The sequence below is a fragment of the Rousettus aegyptiacus genome, unplaced genomic scaffold (genome assembly GCF_014176215.1).
Source record: "Rousettus aegyptiacus isolate mRouAeg1 unplaced genomic scaffold, mRouAeg1.p scaffold_m13_p_2, whole genome shotgun sequence".
NCBI lineage: Eukaryota > Metazoa > Chordata > Mammalia > Chiroptera > Pteropodidae > Rousettus > Rousettus aegyptiacus.
Window position 1 is genome coordinate 109,319,461 of NW_023416295.1, and position 21,833 is coordinate 109,341,293.

At 34.1% G+C, this 21,833-nt stretch overlaps 1 pseudogene; it reads left to right on the forward strand.

The window, feature by feature from the left end:
• Nucleotides 1–241: 241 nt before the first annotated feature.
• On the forward strand, nt 242–19,148 carry LOC107503687 (annotated as a pseudogene).
• The last annotated feature ends 2,685 nt before the right edge of the window (nt 19,149–21,833 follow it).

Sequence of the window (21,833 nt, forward strand, 5' to 3'; positions counted from 1 at the left end):
TTGTGTATTTCCGCCTCATATAGCTATAGCCATTAATTGCATTTTAAAGGTAAAGAAGGAAGATATCCTAAGGTTAAAAAAGTTTTCTGTGGTTACAAAGGTCAAAACTTCTGACAAGATAAATATTTTTGTGTTTTTTAAGATATGCTTTTGTGGGTGTGGGGTATACGCAGATCGAAGGAGCTTTCTGGAAAAGGTTATCTCAACTTACTACATATATGGTGGAATCAGAGAGCGAGGCATGCCTAGAGCAGGCCTGGAGGGTTATAATGAACTTGTTCGAAGATATGAGGGTAGGATGGATTACCAAAAGCCAATGGATTGTCTAAAATTGGAATGAAGGCAAAGGTCAAACATGCACACCAAATTGATGCTTCTAATCCACACACCAAACTCTAGGGGTTAGTAGGGTGAGTCCTACAGTAAGACAGATTGACACAGCCAGGCATTGAGAAAGGGATAGTGCCAGTCCGATTGGATCAGGGCCCACTCCTAAGGCCTCGTTTTAACTGGAATACCTCTTTAAAGGTCCATTTCCAAATACAATCATATTCGGAAGTACGAAGGGTTAGGGCTTCAACACGTGGATTTGGGGGAACACAATTCAGCCTATAACTTTGTCTTCCTAAAATGAGACTAATAGCAATAACAAAAACAAGAAAAAAGTCTCTTAAGACGCAGATTTTTCTAAAGTTGATAAAGTGTTTTAGGAAGCTATCCAGAATCTATCAGGTTAATGGTGTCCTATAAAATACACAGAAGCATTATATCACAGATTTGAACTACAAAAGTCTGTGCAGCTGCCTAAGAACTCTTAGAACCACAAAATACTTTATATCTTGGGAACATCTGTATCATTTAAAACCATATTTATTTTGAACATTGAGCATTATAGAAACCAGTATGTGCTTTATAATATAAACTCTCCTTAGATTTCTTTGGTCTCTCAACCTGTTTTCCTATTCTTTCATTCATTTTTGTCCTGGGCCCAATTCCCAGGAGTAGAGACTACTTTTTCTAAGGCATGTGCGCTCCTCCTAGGGACTAATAATGGTTGATTGGTAGAAAATTACTTTGATATTCTCTGCTTGCTTATCTATTTATGACTTCTTCAAGGCCAAATTCTTGTCACTGACCTCACTGGAGTGAGGTTCCATGTATCCAGGGAGGTCATGACCAGACCATGGCACCCACATTCACTTTTCTATACTTTAAAACAATGTATTATTGCCACGGGTCACCAGTATAGGCAAACCTTTGTTAGAAGACAGAGTCATTCTGTGTTAAACCATTCACTGGAGAGTAACATTTCACTTCTTTTTTTTTCCTTCAAAAACTTTTTTTCATTTCTTCTGATAAAAAAAAAAAGAACAGCTAAATGATTTTTTTTTTTCAGATCTTGCTGTCTTGCTCTGGTTTCATGCTATTGACTATAATTCCATCAGAATACATACTGACATTGCACAAACTATCCATATAGTAAAGGGATAATAATTTAAAATATAAATAAATAGAAGATTTACCAAGCAAGTGACTTTCTATGTAAAGAAGGGAAATATTACTTTGCAATTCTCTGTAGTCCTGCAATTTTTATAAACTACTTCATAATTTTAATTTACTTTTTTCTTTGTAAATAATGCTTCAGAAAAGTGGGCTATGGGGTTATAATATTAATATATTTGGGCATTGTCAACACTGCTGCAAAGAAATGATTCTGTACATACTTAAGGCCAGGATCTAAATATTCTGGAAAGCTGAACCACATAAATATAGAACAGCCTCACACTTTTCACCAGTCACTACATAGTTGGGAAACTATGCATCAGTTAAACAAAGAAATTAAACACATAAGGCCTGCTACATTTAAATATTTAAGTGCCATATTTTAAACAAATCATATTATTGCAGGCCAGAGGATTTCCAAGGCAAAAAGTAACGTCTGAACCTTTCATAGAACACCTTTTTTTTTCTTGAGATTTTGAACTTCACACAATAAAGCTTTTCATTTCTGTACTTTCTCCAAATGTTTCAACTTCTTAGAGGCTACATTGTTTTGTAAGAATAAACTGTAGGTTTTCCAAAGAGCCTCTCTCTCCCACTCAGTTTCCCTGAGGGAGTTAGAGCTTCTGCGCACAATTTATTTTCATTTCCCTCACCCCGAAAATGATCAAATAAGGACTGTTTCCCCACCAACATTTCTAGGACAAGAGGCTCTGACAAGTGCAACCTTTATCATCACAAACATCTCTTCTCTTTCCTGCTCTGGCACATCCAAAGAAAAAGATTATTTAACACACACCAACCATGTTACAATCAAGGCTCCAACAATTGCAAAGACATACAAAGTGAATTTACAGTTTTAAACCGTTGGAAAGTGGATACTTCGAGCATCTCTAGAAAGCTCAATACATGCTACAGAATCAGTACAATCGCTTTACAGAATCTCTCCTTTCTTGCCACCGAAATAGACATTTGTTGGCTGCAAAATTCTCAGCATCCTGGTTCAAATAAGGATACTGGATATTACATATTCTTTACTATTTTGGAGTTGCCATGGCAGAGAAGAGATATTTTTGTTGATGGATGTCTCTTAACAGAGCTCCTTATTTTGGCCTTCTTGACTTTCTGACACAGTTTTCAGATCTACTTTAAAATATTTCCTTGACTTTCTTTTTTCTTTTTTAATTATTTAAAGCAATCAACATTCCAGCATCTCAGAAAGAGCAGAAGATACATTATTAAATGTGCAAATATGCAGATGATCGAGATTTAAAGACAGGGAATTCAGATGAAAAGAATGGATAATCTGTTAGAATTTTAATGAGCTCTTTAACTTTCAGGCCAAATTCCTCTTGGTCCTTTCTCAGCTTCTCTTTCCTTCTTTCTTTTCATTAACTTTTGTCTTCTGGTTATTCATTGCTGCCTTATCATTTAAAAACAGAATTAGTGTATCAGATTGGACTAGGTTATGCTGTTATGTGAAAGAGGATCTTAATGGCTTAAGTAATGAATTTTTTTTTTTCCACGCACTGGTTATATTTTGTGGATCAGTTGGGGGTTTTGCTCTGTGTTATCCTCCCCCTGGGAATAGGATTTATGGAGTAGCCACCATCTAAAACGGCCAACAAACTATGGCCTGCAAACCAAATCTGTTTCGAAAGGCCCAGGAGCTAAGAATGATTTTAACATTTTAAGAGTTAAAACGATTTTTTTAAAACACTGTTTTTAATGAAAATATATGAAATTTACATTTCAGTGTCCATAAATGAAGTGTTATGGGAACATAGTTATGCTTATTCATTTACATATTTCTTATGGTTGCTTTCCCTCTATTACAACAGAGTTGAGTAATTGCAACAGAGACCACATGGCCTGCAAAGCCTCAAATATTTGTTATTTGGTCCTTCACAGAAAAATTTTGTCAACCCTTGAACTAGAGAAAGGCTAGTCACCATGGCAGACAGTAAAAGAAAGAATAGCAAGTCTTGCACTGACTCTTAGGGCTTTGACCAAGAAGTGACACACGGACTTCTGCTCACTTTTCATTGTCTAAAGCAAATCACTCTGAATGTCAACAAAGAGGTGACAAGTGTAATCCTATCCTGCACTCAAGAAGAGAAACAAAAATATTTTGATGACCCACACTGATACCTATGACAATTAAGAAAAATAAATTAGAAAATAATTAGTTATGTGGTAAATCGATTCACTATTTTACAAATAATCTACTGGTTGTCACAGGAAAAAAAAAAAAAAAGCAAATTAGCAAGAGCTTCCTGCTATGTCCCCTGAAAACAAACAGAAGACAGAATCTCAGAATTTTGCACCAAAAGTATAGGAAGCTCTTTGGGATAGAGGTTAGTGCCTGTTATCACTGGGAGAGGGAGATTGAGGGTAAGATAATAACCAAATGCAGAAGACTGAGATACAATAACAGAGGAAAGTCTGACAAAGAGCTTTCTAATGGTGCCCTTTTATTTCCATAACACTACTCTTAAATGTCATTGCTCACCTCTCTGCCAGAGTGAAACAGATCAGCCCAGGACCAACCATCAAGAAAGTACAGGAGCTCAGCTGGGATTAGGATGAAAGACTATAAGTACAGGCAGCCTAGACTCTCTATTCTGAGCATTCTCTTCCCTCATTTCTTTTAATCTTTTTCCTACCCCTCTAGCCCAATCTGCCATAATTTATCATTACAGCGGAGAAGACATCTTAAAAACATCCATGCACAGGGAAAAGTCACTGGAATGCAACACCCAATGGGAGCTGGTGAGGGAGAGAGCATCACATGAATGAAAATGGCCTAGCCCAGAGGATCTCCACCCTGAGGGTCCTCTCCCCTCCCCAACTTGAAGAATATAATCTAGGCCTTTTAAAATTAAGCAAGAGAAGAGAAATAAATACAAACAACTGCAAATACAACAGAGGTGGATAAAACATTATAAACAACTATATGCCCATAAAAAACTAAAATACAAATTAAAAGCTTAACTAAAATAATATTTATTAAACAAATTGAAATATTAATCAAAGACCTCTTCAAAGACCACCAAAAAAGCTCCTTGTGCAAAGTATTTTACATGTATATATTCCCAAAATTTTACGTAAGAAGTAATCTCTTTCTCATACAAATTATTGCAAAGAATATAAAAACTACACATTTTATTATTTCTAATCTAAATGAGAAAAGAATATCAAAAAATAATAACTTAAGTACATCCTAAAAATAGCACTTGATAAATTTAACACATACATGCAGGAAAAAGTAAGATCACTAGAAGTAGAACTTTATTAATTTGATAAAGGCTATTTACAAAATAACTAAATCAAATATTACAATTAATAGTGAAAATTTAGATACATTTCCTTAGGATCCAGAGCAAAATAAGATGAGGCAAAATATAGAAATAAGAAAGAGATTAGAATGGATTAAAAAGCAGCAACTATATGCTGCCTAGCAAAGCTTTTTTAAATATAAATACAAAGACTAGATGAAAGTTATTGGTAAGGGAAAAAAGCATATTATGTAAATAGCAAGTATAAGAAGGTACAGGTACATATTAATATTTGTCCAAAGAGATTTAAAGACAAAGACTATTACCAGAGATAGAGACATTGCATAAGAATTTAAAGCTCAATCATCAGGAATACATGATAATATAAATTTACATTCGCCTAATTATAGGGTTTCCAAAATTATGAAACAAGAGTTGACAAAATTAAGTAGAAATATAAACAAAACCACCACTGGAGATTTTAACACCCTTCTCTCAGTAATTGATAGAATCAAACGATCTCAGTAAAAACATAGAAGAATTAAACAACGGTATGAGTCTGCTTCACCTAAAGATATTTATACAATACTACATTCAACAAGAGCAGAAAACACATTCTTTTCAAGTGCACATGGAACATTGACCAAAATAGAGCATATCTGGCTCTAAAACAAGTCTAAATAGAGTTTAAATAAATTTAAAGAGTTGAAATCCTAAACAGTGTATTCTCGGACGATATTATGACCATAAGAAACATAATTTAGAAACCAATAAGAATAAAATATCAAAAATACCTCACATATTTACATATTAGGTAACACATTTTTAAAATAACAATGTTAATAACGGGATCACAGGGATAATTAGAAAATACAACATTTGAAATGTTGTGGAATTTCCAACTAAATACCAAGGAAAATACAATGTATTAAAATTTATGCTTAGAGGAAACTTTACAGCTTTAAATTCTTATATTAGAAAAGAAAAAATATAAAATCACATAGGAAACTAGAAAGACAGAAGCAAAGAAAGCCCAAAGAAAGTAAATGAAGAAATAATAAAGAGAAATCAATGAAATAGAAAACAATAGGGAAAATTTATAAAGCCAAAAGCTGATTCTTTGAAAAGACTAACAAAATTGGTAAACCCATAATTAGACTGATTAGAAAATACAAAAGAAGAACACAAATTATAAATATTAGAAAGCAATATCTCCACATACCTTGTAGGCATTAAAAGAACAACGAATATTATGAGCAATGTTATGCCATACGTTAAACAAATGAAAAAAACAAATACCTTAAAAAATACATCTTAACAAAAACTGACACAAATAAAATAACAAATCTGCAAAGACCTATAGCCATTGAAGAAATTAAATTCATTTTCAACAAACATTCCTACAAAGGAAACCCCAGGCCCAGATGATTTCACTCGTGAATTCTAACAAATACATACAGTAAAAAAATAAAAAATAAAAAAAATGTTAATCTCATGCAAGACTTTCAAAATGACCAAGCACAACTAATGTATTGGGGGAGAAAACAAAACTATTTACCAAGGATTTCTCAAGAGCCTAAAATATAGGTGAGTTGGCCAAAACACCTCATATACCAGAAGGCCACACAAGACTGGCAGATATGTAGTGAAAGTGGAAAAGATAAATCAAAATTCTGCATGTTTCCCTGCCTTGGCACACCCAATTCAGTTTCTCAGAGTAAGCAAGGCCTGCTTATAGGCCCCCTCCCCATTGCCTCTCATCCCCCATTCCTTATCACCTCAAATTTGTATCCTGAACTTTCACTTAGTGGGCCCCTAAGAAGTTGCTTTTTGCTGTTTAATGAATAGCCACATCTTTGATGCCATGGTCATGACTGAGGTTTTATTCTTCAGCCTCTGACCTGAGGGAACTTGAACACTAATATTCATTGTAAAAGCCTCTTAAAGTCCTACCTCCCTTAGCCTGCATCCGGGCATCATACTAAATCTTATTTTATTTAAGATTTCTTTGTTCATGCTTAATCTTCTGGAGTTCCTTTTTCCATGCCAATTCTGGTTTATTAGTGGCTCAAGGGACACACACACACACACACACACACACACCATTCGATTAGGCTACCCAAAGGGGATGTTAACCTCCAGTGGATTTATTCTCTGTGCACCTCCCAAAGGTTCATTTTCAGGAAGACATATTGCCCAAACCAGAAAGAGTTCCATGTCCACGCTCCACACTTTCATTTTCATTCTGTAGCCAGAAATATTACCAGATACCTGTGAATACCTAAAACTCTGAAGCATAACCACATACCTCAGTTCAAAATTTAACACCAGCTTTCCTTCCTCATCCCAACTTCCTACTGAGTCTAGAAAGAGCTCTTGGGTTTACATCTTGCATACCAACACCCACTTTGAAAGTGTACCTTTGGTTCAGCACCTTCTGCAGGCCATCAATGAAAGTATGTTGACCACTGAAGTCTCTTATTCTTGCCATTCACATCTCTTCAAAAGAAATTTCTAAAGGATCTTATTTGCTTTAAAAATGAATGCAAATGATGTTTTGATCTAGTGTTACCTTGTTTCTAATAGTTTTTGTGGGAAGAGGTGTCCTCCTGACTTCACAGTTAGCACCTGCTAATGTGCTTTCTCATGCACACTAATATCTGGAAAGCAAGCAATATACTCAAGTTCCTTTCTTCACCACAAAGAAATCTTGTTTGGAAGTTTGGACTTCCAAACACATGCATAGCTTCCCCCATGTATGGCAGGTGTTGGGGAGGGTTGGAGTATGTAGGAACTCTTTGCACCTTCTACTCAATATTGCTGTGAACACAAAACTGCGCTAAAAAAATAAAGTCTATTTAAAAAATAGCTGTGTCTTTCCAGAGCTCACATAACCCCTCCCAGAACATGGTCTGGGTACTTGAGGCCCCAGAATTCCCTGCCCCCACTGGTCCTGAGTTAATTTTGAGGACCTGCACCAGCCCCTTTCCTGGGTCTGTCTTCCTAAGGATAAGCATGGTAAGGAGCATGCTTGAGTGAGCTCCTGGAGTGTCCATGTACATGCAATGTATGACCCATTGTGGTACTTGATGGAAAGAGGAGAGGCTATAGACCATCCCTCTCTTCTAGAGTCACTTTCCATTGTGAAAGTCTTAGAATTTAAAGTTTTCCAACCGCACATTCCGGGTTATTGGGAATTTTTTTGTGTCAAGATAAGAAGACAGAAAATATTTAATAGTTTGTTTTCTTAATGTATGTCTTGCGAATATTTAAACACATGACATGGGGGTCAACATCTGTACTCTTGCTCCTGGTCCCATTAATGTTAGAGATAATCCAGTTTTTTTCCTGTGTCCACAGCTCCAAGGTAACAAGCTCAGTCACAGGTGGAGAATGAACTTCAGTCTCTCCACTTTGACTCTAAATTCTTGGGAGAGAGTCTGACTGGCTTAGGGAAGGAGGACTGCAACCCCAGGTACAAACAATGGAGTACTTTGGAAATGGGCACTTTCCTAGAAATCTGTCTGTTAGAGGAGGAAGACGTCCTTGTGGTAGAAAGGGCAGTTCCTGTAGAAATTTGGCTGGATAGATTCCCCACTGAGTATTCAACTTCACAGCTAAAATAAATGAAAGTTTTATTCCTCTTTTTTCAATAGGACAAATTGGTAGAAAACATGGAAAATTAAAATATTCCAATTAGAAGACAAATTATACCATACTTTTTAAGCTTTTTTCACAATTGGCTTTAGTACGAACAATTAATATGAACTATATAATAGAGAGGACATTTCTGTTAAAGAAAAATTAAAGTTTTATTAAAATGATATTCAATCCTCAACCTCATATACATTTTTAAAAGGTGATCAGTGTGCTAATACAAGCCAAACCTTTTTTTCTTATTAGAAAATCAAGCTAGAGTGTTTTTAAAACATTCCATTGACTTATTCTTCCCTATCTCCTTTGTTCAAAAAAAAAAAAAAAAAGTGACAAACCTAATAAGGTATACAATGTTTCACTAAAAAACACTTGCCAAGCCTTCTAGCTATAACAGAATGAATACAGTTCATAATTGGGATCTTTACCTGTCCTATTTGAAAAAATACAAAGGACTGGAAACTAGTATTTGCTTTGGATACAAGAAAAGCATGTAGAATAACATTGTTTCAGCAAGATTATCTCCATGTGACAGTATGAAATGTGGAAAGAATGAGAAAGTATACTTTCAACCTTTTCTGAAAGAAAGGAAAAGCTTATCAAAAGAAGAAAAAACACAGTCATGCATTGTTTCCATATACATTTCTTCACCTCAAATAAACTAATGTTACTGTTTACAGTTAAACTGAAAGGTCCATCCATTCTACCCGAGTCTGAAGTTTAACCTCCTCTACCCGTTATGCAGACAAAACTTCTGCTGATTTCATTTGGCTCCCATTGACAACATGCAACCATCCAGAAGTCATCAGCAATTCTAAATAAAGGCATTATTTACTCCAAAGCGACAGAAGGTCCCTAATTCTATATAGAAAGGGTTTATGGGCAGTAATCCAATTACAATGGGCAATAGAAGTGGAGTCTTCACACATTTTTACTTGAGTATATGACTAGAAAACCCCTCCAACATATTTAAATCTAAGCATAAAATTTTCTCCCCCATAACTTTACATAGTAATAAAAGATGCAAATCTAACATATTGCATATTCTGATGTTTTAAAATTAAAATAGTTATAACAGTCTTTTAATTGTATGAGAAAGAATATAAATAACATGATGATTTGACATCACCATCATGCATTTTAAAAACATGTAAACAAGTTCTTTAACAGTTCCTTTTACTCCTTGAATTTTTATTTCCTCATAAAATTATATAATAATATATTTTGTGTATTCCATCTCATATCAATCACTTTCAAAATGTTTCTTTGCAATAAAACTGTATTGATTGAAATTAAGCGTGTTTGCCATATAACCACAATGATCTAGGTGTTTCATTAAAAGTTTTCTGATTATCATTAGCGTTAATCATCAATTGCCAACATCATAGAGTATTACACATTTGCCATATGCTAAGATTAGAGATAGGAGAGAAGTAGTAAGGTATTTTTTAGTTATGTGGTAGAGAAATGATTTTGAAAAGAAAGGCAGCAAAGTAGAAATACAATGACTTTTGACCGCGGAGAAATTCTCGGGTTGATCAATTTTTAAAAAGAATAAACATGAAAGTTTAATATGTATAAATTGACTCTCATAAAGTTATCTGTATCCAAGAACTCACAGGGAAATCTTGTATCCCGGGCATTGCAGGCTTTGGTTGGAAGATCTTGACTAGATGGATTTACCTGAGGCTACATTTACGTAATAAGTACATTCTTTTTACATAGTTTGTTAATGCTAATTATAAACCATTCAAGTTTTTTTTAATGATGCTTGAAAATGTATTATTATTTTTAATTGGACTCACTTGAGAGGAAGTCAGTAGAGATTAATGAGAAACTAAAACCAGGCTCGTGCCACTTTTACTGTTTGTAGCACCTTTTATCATTGCTACAGTTTGGCCTGCAGAAGCAATTGGTTCTTTCAATCTTTCCTAAATTACTCAATGCTTAGTCAACTTAAATTACTGGCCCAGGTGGATAGATCTTCTCTTAGAAAAGTTGTATTTCCTTCTATCTGTGCAACTGATCCAAACCAGTCTAAATTTAAGTCTTGAAAACTTAGCAGAAAGAATTAGAGAAGCAGCAATTACATTCCAACACTCTGAATTATTTTTTACCTTTTCTCTTTGAATACGGTCTCCATAAGCATTTGGTCCACTTTCCAAGTTATTGCAGATGACAGCTTCTCAAATATTTTCATCTGTATTATATGGTACCCATCTTTCCAAACTGAAATAGTTCTGCTCTTGTATTCACCACCTGGTCACTCAACCAATGTCTACTTTTAGGTACCAAATTCAGTACTTTTAAGATATAGGTTAATTTGCTATAATAAAATGCAGAATAACCGAGGTTAAAACAAAATAGTTTGCTTTCATGTAACAATTCAAGTTCAAGCAGAACTTGGCTGATGTGGCAGCTTCATGGTATTAGGCACCCAGAGTTCATGTTATCCTATTGCCCTGCCATGTTAAGTAGTCACCCTCATCAGTCTTAGCATCATAGCCACATCTCAGAAGAAGAAAAGAGTTGCATGGGAATATTTGCCTCTTCTTTTTATGGGCATGATCCAGAAGTTGCACACATTACTTATGTTCATATCACATGGCTATACCTAGTGACAAAGGAGGCTGAAAATGTAACCAGCTGGTAGGTGATCAAGTGCCCCAGCTAAAAATTCAACCATATGGAAAAAGGGAGGAGACTGGATATGAGGGGATAATTAGTAGAGTTTGCTACAATGTCTATTGGGAAATCTGAGTACATTACCTATTCAATGTTAAGGGGATCATTTGGATGACTACTCTGAGTTGAATGCAATAGCAATAGCTGCCTGCCATTTGATCAGGTCATATGAGATGCCATGTTTGATGACTGTTTTCTGACTAGACTGGCTGAGAATTACCCCTCAAATAATAATTCAAATTGTGTGAGATGGCTTTATAGCACATTGAAAGAACTACTGAGAACAAATAGATCAATATTTTCTCAAATGAACCATGATTTACTTAAAAGAACAGTGAAGAAAATACGCATTTTCCTCACATAAGCTTTTCTTTTTATTAAAATGTTATACCAAGAAGCAACTTTTCTTTCCCTTTCTCTTTCCTTTTCTCTGTCCCTCCATCTTCTCCTTCCTGGGTTAATATTTAATAAGCAGATATAAAGTGCCTATTTACGCCAGGAACTTTCACCTTTATGTCATCCTAGTTAAGCCATACAACAATCATATGAGGTATATATTACCCTTAATTTATAAATGAGAGTCAGAGAAACTTACTGACTAGCTTAGGATCGCATCACTAAGTTATACAACCACATTGTGACAGTGGCTTGCTAGAAACTTTCAAAAAGCCTAAAACAAGTGATATGCTTATGTAGCTTATGTAGATTGGAGAAACTAATAAGTGTCATTGGTCTGAAAAGCAATTTTAGACCACATAACAGAAACTGCTTGCCGTCACCCAATATAGGTTCATTCTCTTCTTAGTAACAGAACCTCCAATTTAGCTGGGCTCAAAGCTGTCCCTTGAATCCAAGTATGACTGGTGTAAGCAAAATTTTTGTGTTATCATACAAAAGTGTCTTTAAAGGAAAGAGGCATAGTCTCCTTCTTCTTTTACTACTTTTGCAGGATCAAGTGTAAATATGATATTGGAGCCTATTATGGATTCAATTGTGCCTCCCCCCTCAAAAAAATATGTTGACGTCCTAACCCCCAACACCTGTGAATAAAACCTCATTTGGAAACAGTCTTTGGAGATTAAATCAAGTGAAAATAAAATCATTAGGGCCGGCCTTAATCCCATATGACTGATATGCTCGTAAGAAGAGGAAACTTTGAATACCTGTCATGTGATGACACACTGACAGGCACAAAGGGACAACAATATAGAGCTATCTAGGAGAAGATAGCCATGGGATGGCAGAGGCAAAAATAGAGTAATACATGTACAACCAAAGGAACACCAAAGAATACCAGCAAAGGGAAGAAGCTAGAAGAGGCAAGGAAAAATTCTTCCCTACATCCTTTAGAGAGAGTATGGACATATTCTTTAATTTCAGCCTTTAGCCTCCAGAACTGTCAGACAATAAGTTTCCGTTGTAAGCCATCCAGTCATGGTGCTCTATTACAGCACTTTTAGGAAGCTAACACAGAGCCTAAGCAACCATCTTGGATCATGAGTTAGCTCATTACGGCTGTCAGAACAGCAAGAGAAAAGGGGCCTGGGGCCTCGATGACTTCATGGAGTAGAGTTCTGGACTACCTGTCTGTGGAGTTTCTACATGATAGAAAAACAAACTTCAATTTCGAAGCAACTGTTATTTGGAGTTTTTATTATTCATAATGAACATAATTCTGATATGAGCCATATACCTCTCCTTCTAAGAGGTGCTATACATGGATATGGTACCTAATACTAGCCTTTATTGACTATTCCAGTTCGCCATCCATTTTCTCAGTGAAAACAGTTTGAGAGGATGATAAAGCTAATTATAGATTCTAGCTTTACTGAGGAAGACAGTAAAATTAAGGTGATTCTTTAGAATTATTGGGAACTGGAGGCAAATGACTCCAAGTTTGAAATTACAGATTATTTGAATTAAATATAATAGCAGCATAGCACAGTAGGTTTAAAAAAAAAAAAAAGAACTATGGCATCCAATACTTCTAGAACATAATTCCAAATTTACCCCTTAGTGGCTAGCTAGGTGATTTTAAATAAGTTATTTCACATCTCTACTCTTCAGGTTTTTCATCTATAAAACAGATGATAAAAGAGACATGTTAATGAGTTGTGAACTGAAGACAAAGAGAGTGAGAAGTTGATAATTACCTTATAGGATTGTTGAGGGGATTCAATGGGAAATGCACATAAAGTGCTTAACACAATTCCAGACACATATTAAGCTCCTTCCCACCACGAGATTTTTGCACATGTAGTTAGTTCTGTTTCCACAGGTACTTTCTTACTGTCATCTCTGAAAATGTACTCTTATCTGACTAATTCACATCCATGCATTAATCCCTGCTCAGAGTTCATCTCTTCGAAAAATCTTGTCTTGGTTTCCCCTATTACTAAGTCATAAATAATTTTATGTTTTTTAATTATAGCTCTAAGTAAAATTTGATCTAAAATAATTATTTGTATTATGTGATTGATTTATGTCTTCCATTCTAGACTGACACTACTAAAAGTATGGTCTACTGGCCAGGGCTAGTTTGCAAACTATTATTCATCTTCCAGGAGATAAATGCAGAAACTAAGATTAAGTGTTTAGAAACACGCATAGCAATTTTATATAGCAATTAGGACTTTTATTTTTTATGTTTTCATTTTTTTATTTTTTTCTAAAAATTTATTTTTATTATAACCTACAAAAGTATATGCCCAAAATTGATTTTTTAAAATTTTACTGATCTTCACAGGAAAAAAAAAAAAAACACTTTAAAAAAAAATGGTAATAGTAAAGACTTTACTATCAATAATTACTTTAAATATAAATGGTTAAATGCTCCAATTAAAAGACATAAAATGGCTGAGTGGATAAAAAAACAAACAAACAAGACCCAACTATTTGCTGTCTTTAAGAAACTCATTTTATTTTTAAGTACATACATAAAATGAAAGTAAAGACATGGGAAAAGCTATCCCATGTAAATGGTAATCAGAAGAGAACAGGGGTGACTATATTATATTAGACAAAATATATATTTAAGTTAAAAAGTCACGAGAGAAATAAAAACATTACATTACATTACATAATAATAAAAGGATTAATTCACCAAGAAAATATAACAATTAGAAATATACATGCACCTGATGTCAGAACACCTAAATATATATAGAAAACACGGACAGAACTGAAGGGAGAAATAAACAGCAGTTAAACAATAGTAGGAGACTTCAATTCTCCCACTTTCAATAATCAACAGGAATAGCCAGACAAAAGATCAATAAATAAGTCGAAGGCTTACATAACACTATAGAAAAACAAAAATGAAACCACGAGACACCAAACAAAAATGACAAACAAAATGAAAACACAACACATCAAATTTATGAGATGCCACAAAAGCGGTACTAAAAGAGAAGTTCGTAGTGATATATGCCTACATTTAAAAAAAAAGAAAAAGAAGAGAAGAAAAAACTCAAATAGGCAACCTACCTTTAATCTCAAGGAACTAGAAAAAGAAGAACAAGCTCAGCCCAAAGTTAACAGAAGGAAGGAAATGGCAAAGATAAGAGCAAAAATAAATAAAATAGAAAAGAGAAAAATAGGGAAAAAAAGCAATGAAATTAAGAGTTGGGTTTTTTAAAAATATAAACAAAATTGACAAATGCTTGACTAGAGAAATTTCAAATATATGTAGCAATGAAAGAAGAGACACTACAACTAATGCCACAGAAATAAAAAGAATTATGATACTACTAAGAACAATTACATTAGAACAAATTGGATAACTTAGAAGAAATGGATATATTCCTAGAAAGAAAATGAACTACCATGACTAAATTATGAGTAAATAGGAAGTATGAATAAATCTAAAACCTGTAAAAAGATTGAGTCAATAATTAAAAACCTCCCAACAAAGAAAAGCACAGGATTAGATGACTTCGCTGATGAATTCTACCAAACATTTAAAGAAGAAATAATGCCAATCTTTCTCTTCCAAAAAACTAAAGAGAAGGGAGCATTATCTTGATACCTAAGCCAGACAAAAACACTACAGGATTACTACATACCAATATCCTTGATGAATATAGATGCAAAAATCCTCAACATAATATTAGCAAACCAAATTCAACAGCATATTAAAATGATCATACACCATAACCAAGTGGAATTTATTTCTGGAATATAAGAATGTTTCAACATGTAAATATCAATTAATGTGATACACAACAGTGACAGAATAAAGAATAAACTGAAAGCTTTTATTTTAAGATCACGAACAAAGCAAGGATACCCATTCTCACCATTTCTACTTAACATAGTACAGGAATATATAAAATATATATGTGTGCATATATATAAAATATATATAGTGTATATATAGAAAAAAATATGTGTGTATATATGTAAAAATATATGTGTATATATAAAATAAATATGTATATATATAAAATATATATGTGTGTATATGTATATATTTCATGATGTCTGCACATAGGAACAATTTTACTTCTTCCTTCTAATTTGAATGCATTTATTTCCATGTCTTGCCTAATTTCTCCAGCTAGGGCTTCCAGTACTATGTTAAGTAGAAACGGTGAGAATGGGTATCCTTGCTTTGTTCATATAGTTTATATATATATATACATATGTGTGTGTGTGTGTGTGTGTGTGCATGTGTGTAACCCTAATGACTCCATTAAAAAAAAGAAGAAACCAATTCAGTTAAGTCACAGGATACAAACTTGACATACAAAAATCAGTTGCATTATATACACTAATAATAAACTATCTGAAAAGAAAATTATGAAAACTATCTCATTTACAATAGCACCAAAAAGAATAAAATAGTTAGGGTTAAACTTAAGAAGTAAAGACTTATATACTGAAAACTACAAAACACTGAAGAAATAAAACAAGACACAAATAAATGAAAAGACATTCTGTGTTCATTGATTGGAATAATAAATATTGTTAAAATTTCCATACTGCCCAAAGTGATCTACAGAATCAGTGCAATTCCTATCAATAGCCTAATGACTTTTTTTTAGAGAAACAGAAAAAAAATTCTTTTGTGGTTACAAAAGACCAATCAATCTTGAGAAAGAAAAACAAGGCTGTTAGAGGGATCACTTCATAAATTATATAAATGTCTAACCATTATGCTGTAAACCTGAAACCAATATAAAATAATATTAAATGTAACTCAAATTGAAAACATTTTTAAATAATAATAAGGATGTAAAATATAGCACAGTTAATTTAGTCAATAATGCATCATAATAACTACGTGTGATATTAGATGGGTACTAGATTTATCAAGGTGATCACTTTATAATTATATAAATGTCTAATCACTTTGTTGTACACCTGATACTAATATGATATTGTATGTCCATTGTAATTGAAAAATAAAAAAATATATATTTTTAAAAAAGAAAAACAAGTCTCGGGCTATCAGAATTCATGGATTAAAAATATATTATGATGCTATGGTAATCAAAACATAAAGACAGATATATAGCCAATGCAACAGAGTAGAGACCCCAGAAATAAATCCATGTATATGTGTTAAATTAATCTTCAACAAGGATGCCAAGAATATTCACTGGAAAAAAGATAGTTTCTTCAGCAAACTGTGGGAAATGCAATTCAAAACCACAATGAGATATCACCACACAAGTCATCATGGCTATCACCAAAAAACAAACAAATAAACAAACAAAATGCAAGACATGTTGGTGAAGATGTAGAGAAATTTGAACATTTGCACATTATTTGTGAGAATACAAAATGGTTCCACTGCTATAGAAAATAGTGTGGAGTTTCCTCAAAAAAATTAAAAATTGAAATACCATATAATCCAGCAATCCTACTTTTGTGTATTAATTCAAAAGAATTGAAATCGGAATCTCTAAAAGATATGAGCACTTTTATGTTCATTGCAGCACTATTCACAATAGCCAAGATGTGGAAACAACCTAAATTTCCATCAACAGATGAATAGATAAGGAAAATACGGTATATACACACAATGGAATTCTATCCAGCCTTAAAAAAAAGGAAATTCTGCAATATGCAACAACATGAATGAACCTCAAAGACATTATACTTAGTGAAATAAGCCAGCCACAGAAGGACAAGCGCAGTCATGCTGCTACAAAATGGTTCAGTCAAAGACAGAATATATATATGACGGTGGTCCCATAAGCTTATTATAACGAAGCTGAAAAATTCTTTCTACCTAGTGAACTTGTAGCCATCATAATGCTGGAGTACACTGCTATGCTATTTTTTAAATAAATTTAGTGTAGCCTAAGTACAGTGTTTTTAAAGTCTACAGTAGTGTACAGCAATGTCCTAGGCCTTCACATTTACTCACCTCTCACTTACTGAGTCACCTCACTCAGAGTAATTTCCAATCCTTCAAGCTCTATTTATGGGAAGTGTCACATACAAATGTATCATTTTTTTATCTTTTATGTCATATTTTAACTGTAGCTTTCCTGTTTAGATATGTTTAGAAACTCAAATATTTACCATTGTGTTACAATTGCTTATAATATTCAGTACAATAACATGCAAAACAGGTTAGGTGTGTAGTAGGTTTCTATAAGTGCAGTCAATGGTGCCTGCACAACAAAATAGACTAACAACATATTTCTCAGAACATATTCTCTTTGTTACAGGACACATGACTGTATTAAATACCTCCAGTTATATGAGATATCTAAAATAAGCAAATTCATAGAATCGAAAAGTAGAATGGTGGTTGCTGGGAGCTGAGGAGAGGGGGAAGTGGGGAATTACTAATCAATGGGCATAAAGTTTCAGTCAAGCAATATGAATAAGTTTTAGAGATCTGCTGTACAACATTGTACCTATAGTCTATGATAATAGATTTTACACTTAAATTGTTTAAGAAGGTAGATCTTAAGTGATCTCACAATGAAATAAAATATAAAACACAACTGATCTTTCAATACAGATAGTTCAAGAAGCATCATTCTGCACCAGAGGTCAGTAAAGTCTTCCATAAAGAGTGAAATAGTAAATATAAGGGCTTTTCAGGTCACAGAGTCTCTTTTGGAACTACATGACTCTACCCTTTTAGCATGGAACTAGCCATAGACAATCTCTAAATGAATGACCATGGCTATGTTTCAATAATGCTTTCAAAAACAGATGGTGGGCCAGATTTGATCCACAGGCTATATTTTGCCAACCCCTGCTATGGACCATAAACTTCTAGGGAGCAGATGTCTCATCTGTTCTATTCTTCATTGTCTCCCCAGCACCTAAAATATCCCTCATATACCTATGTACTCAATAAATATGTATTGAAGAAATAAATAGTCTATCTGATACAGGTATAGATCTTGCTTGCATTGATATAAAGGTAATATATCCAGAGTCACAAATGCCACAGATGACCATGATAGGGTGTTAACTGTCTCTGGTTAAATGAAATAAAGACAATAAAGACCACAGATGTTCCAGGGATCAACCATAGTCTGGGAAGTAAAGGTAATCACTAGGATATTGGCACTTGGTTGGGTTTTAAGGAAGCTGTGAAAATTTGGGATAGAAGCTAAAAGGGGCGTGTGTTGGATTGCTTAGCTGAGGTTGGAGAGCATGAGTGAGCGGTGTCAATTACCCAAATAGTAGCAGTTTTCTCTACCAAGGCCTGGGGCTTAGTGGCCCAGGCAGATTAGCATAGAAAGGAAATGTTGGATATATCCATGTCATCTTTCTCTAAAAACTGCAGAAGTGTAAGGGAGACCTCAATTCCCATTTCAAGACAATTCGAAATTCACTGAGTAGATACCATGTGCAAAGCTCATTCTCTCTTCTAGAAAAACTTAAAGACAAGAAGTCATCACTGAAATTAAATAGCAGCAGAAATGTCCAAAGAATATTAAAGGGGATTTGCTCCCTTTTTAAATTCCTCTATAGAAGAATGTATGGAGATCACAGAACAACATTGGAATGGTGGGAATACAAGGAAATAGTATCACCATGTTGGAAAGAGTATAAATAACAGCTGAGTTCAGCAGAGAAATCAATTTTTTCCACATGTCCTTTCTCCAAAGGATCTGTTTTTATTGTGATATAAAAATCAGTTCATATACATTTGTCATATTAAATTCTATTTAAAAAAATTGATGATTGCTAACATCAGGTTCAAAGCCTCTGACTGATATATAAAATTCTTCATCATTTGGTCCCAACTTACTTCTCTAGTCATTTCGTGCCAACAACCATTTTCCCAATATATATTTTAACTAGAACCACATCAGTCATTCACTGTTTCCCTCATGCCCTGGCACTTTCAAAACTCAATGCATTTGTTCTAGCTATTTTCTGCCCTACAATGCCTTTTTTTGCCTCTCCATCCAGCAAATTCTTATCCCCCTTTGAGACCTACACTGTGAAGCCTTCATGGTTCACTTGCTTAGATACTTTGTCTCTCATTACACTACTCTTCCATTACATTAAATTCCAATTATTTGTTTGCATGTTTGCCTTTGTGCTGAGACAAGGAGCTCCTTGAAAGCTAGTTTTAATATTCTGGTGCTTAAACAGAATTGGCAAAAACGCGAATAGTCCATGATGCTGCCTTCAAAGCAATTATAGCAGTTATTTTGCTCTGCCTTCTTTATTGCTACACTAATTTTCCTTTCTACACTAATCCATTTCCAGCAGAATCTTCTATTTTGTTACTCTCAGGCCTAGACACAGGAAAAAACATCTCTATGCAAAGTTGATAAGCTTATCTGTAAGAAGGATCAAATAAGTGTTTCAATTTAAAATTGTTATATCCAAACCCACAAACACTCTTTAGAGAACTTGTCATTCCCATGTGCATTTTCAGGAAAATGTAACTAGTATGTTTTTATTAATTAATTTACATTTAACTTATCAACATAATGTACTTTCGGTCATTGCACTCCAAATCTAACATATTTCCTTAGGAAGTAGAACAATATTTTTTCTCTATTAACAGGGTGTTTTTTTTTTCCATCTGAACTTGGCACATAATAATATTAATTAAACCAAATTTCTAGTTTCTTCAAAACAAGTTTCCAAACAAACTCAATTGAGTTCACAATCTCTGGTTCAGTATCATTAAGAGGCTACAATGGAACCTGACCTTTTCTTTCTCTCTCTCTCTCTCTCTCTCTCTCTCTCTCTCTCTCTCCCTCTCTTTCCATCTTTGTTATGTTGTTATGTCATATCATAACAGTAATATCACAATGTTTTAATTTTATAATAATAAATACATTTCTAAAGCTATTTGCGGTTACATGGAACACACTCAAAAGTTGTAGCTCCAGAAAGAAACAGTTTGAATATTGTAGTTAAATAACCATCCTCTGAACTTGGCTTTTTGACATTTTATTTCATAATAAATCTTAAAGAAGTAGACTCATTCTTCCCAAATTTTTCTCACTTAAAATAATTATCAAGGTACAAATTTTCTTATTGTGAATCAATCTGACCCTTCCAACAAAATAACTATGACAAATGATACTAATTTTTAATTAGACATGCTTATTCAACAACTATTTCCTGATCAAGATACTATGTTGAACTTGGGGAAAGATAACAGAAAGTTAGTTTCATAAATCTTGAGAATCCACCAGATCTGATCCAGTTAACAGCAGGGAAATAAAGGAGGAGCTCAGCTCTGATAACAGACACATCCCTGGGAGTGGGGCAGACATCGGAACCCACTCAGCCACAGATGCTGGGAGAAGGCCCAGTGAGAAGACAATACTTGGCATCTAAAATCTTATAACAAACAACAGGGGAGAGTCTAGGAAACAATTCCCCAGGTGGCCTTTACAAGGAAGTAAGAACACTCCTAACCATGAGATGCCTGATGATATAGGTCAGTCCTCCAGGAGTTTCCAGAAAGCTAAGAGAGCCGATAAGTGAACTAAGTCATCAGTACCAGTGATGTCAGACAATTGATACAATCATAATCTAAGTCTCTAAGACCAAGGAAGAGTAATGTAAAGCATCAAATTTTCAGAAACAAATTACATACAGTGACTCAGGCCCCAGGTATCAAGGAAAGTGGCCCATTATTTGAACTGAGACACAGTCAGAAACCAATGTAGGAGCAAAAATAATGCTGCATCACAGAATCTTCACTGTTATTTCTCACCAATATTGGTCCTGACAATTATGGTGAGGTTACATATACTTCGGAGTTCAAGTACAATTAGCAGTGAGAAAGAAAGTACTGCAAATTCTAGCAAAGAGCTGGGAATTGGTCCCTACCCTCATGACTTACACTGGAAGAACTGAGAGGGGACAGGGAAGATGGTATCCAAGCGGAAACCTGAGTTACTGTTTTATCGAAGAAAGAGTTGATGAATATTGAGTTGGAAAAAAGCAAAAGCTGTCCCCTACTGTGAGTTTCAACACAGTGCTGTTGTCTAATAAATTTTTTAAAAAATATAAATCAGGAAAATAACGGCATGTATTCTGAGAGATTTAACGTCTAGATCCATCCAAAATCATTAATTTCATTCATGTGATTTTACTATATTGGGTAGGATTAACATCTTCACAGTTTGTCAAAAGTTCTAATGACTGATGATTGAGTTTCCTGTGTGAATATAGTAATGAACTTTGCTCTCTTTTAATTTCCTTCTCTCTGGCTTTTGAAAGCTATAAGCATATACTTATAGCTTATAGTATACAGCAAGT